Genomic DNA, 7,645 nt, shown 5'->3' with positions numbered 1-7,645 from the left:
TCTTTTCTTTTTGTCATTTTGTTACATTTCTCTATAATGGGTGCCATTTTTTTTCTTTGAAAATAAATAAAAGAAATAAAAAGCTTTGGATGTCATTACAGACAACTCAAGCTTCACTGGGTCTGTGTGTGAGCCTTCTCCGCCCTCGGGAGACTACTTTTTAGCATGAGCTGCTGAGAAATCAATTGAATAGGGACTGTGACATTCACACTGTCTGTCTCCTCTGTCCTGCTCTTGAAACTTAAAAAGAAAGTCATTTATTCTCTTGTGACTCTTCTGCCAGTACATGATGAAGGCTTCGCAAAGTGTCATTTAAGTGGGACATTCATCACTTATAGCCTGGTTCCCTCACTTGCCAAAGACGCTCACACTTCAGTACCTGGGATGTAAACAAAGATAATGCATTTGATTTTCATATTGATCTTGTCTGTCTTCTAGCCTGGCTCCCTCCACAGGGGCTCATTCCAGACCAAATGCTCTTCCAGTGACCTCACCCACCACAGCCCAGGACCTCTGCTTTTGCAGCTCATTTTCCATGGATGCGAGTGTATCCAATCATGCTTTTCTCCCTTTCCTCCTCTCCTTTTTTTTAATCTTAGACAATAAAGTGAGTGATGCTGACTCCTTAATTTGGATGCCATCTTATGGTTCATAAAGAGCCTTTATGAAAGATTAAGAACATTTAGTGGGAGTTCCCGTTGTGGTGCACTGGTTAACGAATCCGACTAGGAACCATGAGGTTGCAGGTTTGGTCCCTGTCCTTGCTCAGTGGGTTAACGATCCGGCGTTGCTGTGAGCTGCGGTGTAGGCTGCGGATGCGGCTCAGATCCCGCGTTGCTGTGGCTCTGGCGTAGGCCGGTGGCTACAGCTCCGATTCGACCCCTAGCCTGGGAACCTCCATATGCCGCGGGAGCGGCCCAAGAAATAGCAAAAAGACAAAAACAAACAAACAAACAAAAAGGAACATTTAATGGGTAGAGTAGTACTATACAAACACCTCAGACTTTGGAACCTAAAGCTTTGGGAATTTACAGGCTGTTTCTACCATTTATCTATTTCATATTTAGGAAAGGGTATTCGAATTTTTATACCGTTACTTGTAAAATGGGGATAACTATGTTATATTCTTGTTGTAAACACAAATTTCTTTGTTAGTTGGTTTGCTTATTTATTTATTTAGAAAGTAATTCTTTGGTTCCAGAACCTCTTCCAGGCACTGGAAATATAGCACTTTATGAGACAAATGGAGTCTTTGTATAACTTTCATTCTAATTTATGAATGAGACAAAGTAATTAAAAATTTCTCATAGGATTAGATAAATGATGTGTATGTCAATAACTGGCACATAGTAGCTTTCAATAAATACTACATTCCCTTTTATTTCTATTACTAATACAGGTATTAAGATTTTAATCAGTTTCTTTTTCTGTTTATAAAAGGAATGTGATGGCTTTGTGATGTGCCTACTTCACTGTTCTGAACCACAGTCCCCCAAATTCCTTCCCTAGCATGTTTCCACTTAAAGTTGGCTACACAGATATTCTTTTTAGAGAGCTAGATGGAGGAAGGGAGGCAACAGCTGTTTTGTAGCAAACACACATACCTTTTCCTGTTATTCAATCAAACACTAATTCAGATACTGCTGTGAAGTGATATGCTGATTTGATTAATGCCCTTAATCAATACACTTTGAGTTAATCAAAAGGGAGACATTTGGGGGCGGATCTGATCTAATCAGGTGGGAACCCTTTATAAGTTTGCATAGGCTCTCTGCAGGCTGATGTACCCCGAAGAGCTAGACCTGCCATCACTCTCTCTTTCCCTGTCCTGGATCTTCTTTGCTGCCTGCTTATCTGTGAATAACAAGCTTCGGCTCATGCCTGTGGCGTTACAGGCTGCTCCTGAGCTTCCCTTCCTGCTACCTCTCCTCAAGACTTCAGGCTTTAAGTATAGGACTAAATATGCTGAATACAATTGGCTTATGCGGTTAAACTCTATCTGATATACTAATATAGGCTCAAACATTCGTTAAAATTCTAAATGGTAGATAGAAATTATTTTAATATTTATTGCATCTGTTTTCACAAAAAATGTAACATGCATTTCCCTGTAACATTACAAACTCTCTGGAAACAATATTATGTACTATATAACAGTTATTCTGTGAATGTATTTAGGATGATTATTCCGTTTCACTGATGTAAATAACATTAATGTCCTTATGCATAAAGCTTACTTTGTATTTTATATTATTATTTAAGAACAGAGCCCCAGAGGTGGAATTGTTAAGTTTAATGGCATGTACATTTTGTTGCTATCAGTAACTAACAGTTTTTGCAATGACTGTAATCTTTGTATTCCCACCAATATAGCATAAGTGTCAACTGAGATATTGCCAAAAATAATTACCCATTCATCCAAGTTAGCAGTCCTCTTCAAACTGTCAAAACCTGCACATACCATGGAGTGGAGTTTTGCTACAAATTTCATTCCAGTCTTTACTATAAAATTTGTGAAAGTCTTATCAAAGTTTATGGAAGGATATTCTCCCTGCCTCAGTGCTGGTTGCTGTCCATTATTCGTCATTGTATTGTCTTTTTTTGAGTGCCACAGAGTTCTTTCTCTATTTTGTACTGCTTTGTCGTTCGTAAGAGAAAATTATTTTGAGTGCTCTTGCTATAATTGCTCAAAATTCATACAAGACAGCGTCTTTCTCAGTTAGTTATATAGTACTCTTATGACTAATTTGCTACCTAAAAATGTCCTGCTCCTCCATTGAGCCCTTAGAAAGATATTACTACTCCTTTCTTCTTCTCCCTTGCCTCATGTAACAAACATTTGTTGGGCACTTAAGGAAGCACGCCTGTCTTTATTTTCAAGGTGATTAAAATGTAACCAAGGAGGCAAATAGTATAAAAGTAAATGAACAAATATAATTAAAATTTTTAAAGTACACTAATGGAAAGAATCATGTATAATCATAGAGAATTATGAGTGCTTGTGTATTTAAAAGGGTAGATATCACTTTCCACCCTTTCTGCCTAGGGAGACCAGACAGAGTTCTCTGTGGAGGTAACATTTAACAAAAGACCTGAGGACTAAGAGAGGTTAGTTATGTATGAAATATACCGAAAGAGGAAATGTTCCTGTCAGAAAAAACTATGAGGTTCTACAATTGTCTGTTTGAAGGACTGAGAGTGGGTTAGAGTGAAACTCTGTGGTCTAAGAAAAGAGAGATGCGGAGGGAGGCTAGAGAGATCATGAGAGATGGAGCACAAGGAAACCTGAGGACAAAGTATGAGTCTGGGTTTTTTTTTTTTTTTTTTTTAATTTGTTTTTGAGCACAATAGGAAACCAGAGAAGGGAGTTTTAGCAAGTGAATAACAGGATCAGATTTTTGTTAAAATATTAATTTTAAAAATTTGTTATTTATTGAAGTATATATTTGCTAAGCACTGTGTATGTATTATTTAATCTTCAAAATTATCCCCAAAGTGGTATTATTTTCAATAATATTATCACCTAATTTTATACATGGCTAATTGGAGGTTAAGGTAGCTAAGTCATTCACTTAAAGTCACAGAGCTACTAAGGGACAGAGCCATGATTTAAGCTACTGCTTTTCTTATAATCCCAAACTCTCCAGTTTTCTGAAATCAATTACATAAATCTGTTAAATGAATGATACTAATTTTATCTATTTTTGTCCCTAGCTCCTTCCATCTCTTTCTGCATTTTCTCTTTTCTCACACTCACCCAGGTTTTTCATCCTTTGTAACTGTGTCTTAGTTGTAATGTCTAGCTTTTAAGTGATTTACGTGGCAATTCTAACACTGCTTTAAACCTAAGAAAGAGAAACATGAATCTTCATCTAAAGCTCTTGTTAGGGCTTTCTGTTTAGTTAGAAAACTCTGCATTTGGATATTTACCTAAAAACACTTTGCAAGCTGAGAATACGGCTCAGAGACATGAAAAGAGCAGAGTCTGCCTGTCACCTTTCAAGAGCCATTCCATGAGACTGAGGACAGTTGCTCTTAGCCCAGTTGGTAGCAATGAAAGCAAAAAACCTATTTCCCTAAGAATCTCATTTTAATCTGCCTTGACTTCCCATACCAATTACCTCTATCTTTAGGGCTCGGCATTTCTATGTAATTATCAGCAGGCTGTAATACAAATGACTGAGCAAAGGCACTCTAGTATGTGTATTAAGTTTTTGAAGTAAGCCTTTTATGAGATGCACACCAAGATTTTCTGAGTTGGACAGCCTCTGCTTCATATCCAGAATAAAATGTTCATGAAACCTCTTGGCATGAATTTGCTACATTTGTTTTATAACATTTCAATACTGAAGATATTTTAAAAAATTATGTTTTATAGTTGGACATAAAGAAACAATTCTCTTGTTCTGTTCCTTTTACATTACGTTAGATTTTTTGTTGCTGTTGTTATTAACAACCACTCAACAACAACAAAGTTACTAAATTGAACACTGTGATAGGAACTAGGAAGTTTTTTGAAATCTAAGAGAAGTGTCTCATCCGCCAGAGCTAAGAGTAAGGGAACAAAAGCCAATCATGGAGTTTCCATCGTGGTGCAGCAGAAATGAATCAATCCCTGGACTTGCTCAGTGGGTTAAGGATCCAGTGTTGCCATGCAGCGTGGTGTAGGCTGCAGACACGGCTTGGATCTGGCATTGTTGTGGCTCTGGTATAGGCAGGCAACAACAGCTCCGATTAGACCCCTAGCCTAGGAACCTCTAAATGCCGCAGGTGCAGCCCTAAAAAAAAGACAAAAGACAAAAGACAAAAAAAAAAAAAAAAAAGCCAATCACTGTAGTGACACTTTAAGGAAGTTTCTGTGAGGCACTGTGAGCCTCAGAGGAAGGAGTAAAGACTTTATCAAGATTTTGAGATTTGACCTGAGTTGAAGATGGAGTTTTCAAACTGAAGAGATGATAAGGAAAGTCAAGATAAAAGGAACAGCTTGAGCCATGAATAACAACTTATTCATGGAATAGGTAGCATTTCCTTTGGAATATAAACTAAAGTCCAGAAAATGTGAAAGAAAGAATAAGAACTTGAAGTTTGGAAGTAAGGCAGAAACATGTTAAAGTGTTGGGCATTAATATTTAGGAAGCAGGGAACAATTAGGAAGTTAGCAATAAATTAGGAAGGCAATAATGCAATTTTACTTTTATAAGATTATTGAGTTGCAGTTGTAAAATGCATTTTTGACAATATCTTACCAATGTATATTCCCTCTTGCAAAGAATGTACCCAATACTCATTCCTTCAGAGTCAAATTTATATGTTGACTTATATGCGCCATAATCGCTTAGGTATTGTGGCGCAACAATAAGATGACTTCAAAATTGATACTGAGTACCTCAATCTCTGGGTCTTTGGGAAAAATAATAGCTGGAACCTGGGACTCTCTCACTTCTCCCAGGAGGAGGCGTTAAATAGAACTCAGCTTCTCACAACTACCTGATCTCCAGATGATTGGAAACTGTAACTGTCAGAATACTCCTATAAAAACTGACATCTAAACCCAGAAAAGAAAAATAAAGGGGCAGGGGGGAGCTGGAGGAGTGTTGAGAAAAGCTGCTTTGAGAAGGTAGACTCTGACCTGGGTCTTGCAAGTATTTTAGGCAGAGGTGGTATTTTTGTCAGTGTCATCGGGGCAATAAGCCTGGTGACAAACTAATACGACTTGGAAGTAGGTTACAGTGAAAGCAGCTCTTTGTCCCTTCCCTGTTTGCCACTTCTATTCCCCTTTACCCTTGAAAGAACCTATTTATTGGAATGAAATCATTAGGCAATTTACCAAACTTCTGACTTTTGCTCTCCGGAATGCACACCATGCCTTGCCTAACCTGTTGATTCTTCTCCAATATTAAAAGGAGTAAGAATGCAGAATTAAGTAGTAAAAGAATGACTAGCTCTCTACTCTCAACAGCCACCTTAGCAAGACAACATCTGAAGAAAGAGTCAGTCAGTCTGTGCTCTATGGAGAATGATGCAGAATCCAACCTCTTACCTCGATGATTCACTGAGATTCTTCTCCATTTTTCCCCTTTAAAAACTGTTGTGACTGAGAAGAATCCTTGGAGTTGGTCTCAGCATATGAGTCCAGCTTCTCCTTAGGTTGTTGACTCTTCTGATTAAAGCATCTTTTCTTTCTACTGACACTTTCCTCTTGATTACTGGCTTTTGAGTGGTGAGCATCCAAACCAGAGTTAAGTAACAATAGATGGAGGATATCACTGAGGCATTGAAAAGAATTTACACTTATGTACAATAATATTAATATTCATATTATAATTATCTAAAATCTGCTTCTCTGCAGATACTTCCTCCTACTAACTTTAGGCACACATAACCAATCTATGTAGATAATTTTTTTTTTTTTGTCTTTTTGCCATTTTTTGGGCTGCTCCCGTGGCATATGGAGGTTCCCAGGCTAGGGGTCGAATCGGAGCTGTAGCCACCGGCCTACGCCAGAGCCACAGCAACGTGGGATCCGAGCCGCATCTGCAACCTACACTGCAGCTCACAGCAATGCCGGATCATCAACCCACTGAGCAAGGCCAGGGATTGAACACGCAACCTCATGGTTCCTAGTCGGATTCGTTAACCACCGCGCCACGATGGGAACTCCCCGATAAATATTGCATATACAAGTAAGTTGATCATTTTAGTTCTTTAAGAGTTTTCATTCAAGTGCTTGTTGAATGTTTATCATGTTTCAAATTTTGTGGAAATTAAAAGAAAAATCAGACTTGATAATTTCCTTCAAGGGGCTCACTGTTTATTAGAATATTACAAGAAGTTTATAATCATATATTTTAAAATTATTATCATAATTAAATCAAGAAAGGTATAAAAACGTACTATGAAGACTCAAGTCATTATGAAAAACAATATGGAAAGAATTGGTCATCTATGCCATCCGGGCTGTTAGAGAGAGCTTCATAGAGGAGGTGACTTTTGAGCTAAGTATAGGTAGATGAGTAGGGATTTCAAAGATAGCTTACAGAGGAATTCCCATCATGGTGCAGCGGAAACGAATCCAACTAGAACCATGAGGTTGCAGGTTTGATTCCTGGCCTCACTCAGTGGGTTAAGGATCCAGTGTCACCATGAGCTGTGGTGCAGGGTGCAAACATGGCTTGGATCCCACGTTACTGTCGCTGTGGGATAGGCCAGCAGCTGTAGCTCCGATTAGACCCCTAGCCTGGGAATCTCCACATGCCGCGGTTGTGGCCCTAAAAACACAAAAAGACCCCAAAAAAAAGATAGTTTACAGAAAAGATCATTTTAGATATAAAGAGTAATTTTAGACATACCTGAAAGATATTTCATTTTTAATAGTTGAAAATTTCTAGATTCAAACTGTAGTCTTATTTATTTTTCTTTCTTTCTTCCTCTTCTTCTCCTTTTTTAAAAAATCATACCATAATATCAAAAGCTTAGGGAGTACTGAGGTCAGCCATGAACATAGTATCCTGTGAGGAATGTAGGCTCATTATTTGAATTTTAGCACTTTTTGGATTAGGTGTTGCTTAGGGGAATATGTCTTTATCTAACGTCAATTTCCTTAGCTAAAATAAATTTAGTAATGACATAATTTTGTAGGGCTCTT

At 37.9% G+C, this 7,645-nt stretch overlaps 1 long non-coding RNA gene across 1 annotated transcript; it reads right to left on the bottom strand.

Annotated features, from left to right (window-relative positions):
- Positions 272-6,262, bottom strand: LOC110262274. The gene is made up of 2 exons (XR_002347102.1): positions 6,041-6,262; positions 272-379 (listed from the first exon to the last, which is right to left on the bottom strand). It is a non-coding gene; the product is annotated as an uncharacterized LOC110262274 (long non-coding RNA).

The sequence above is a fragment of the Sus scrofa genome, chromosome 9 (genome assembly GCF_000003025.6).
Source record: "Sus scrofa isolate TJ Tabasco breed Duroc chromosome 9, Sscrofa11.1, whole genome shotgun sequence".
Classification (NCBI taxonomy): Eukaryota; Metazoa; Chordata; class Mammalia; order Artiodactyla; family Suidae; genus Sus; species Sus scrofa.
The sequence above is the reverse complement of the archived record's forward strand: the minus strand, read 5'-3'. Positions and strand labels throughout refer to the sequence as shown.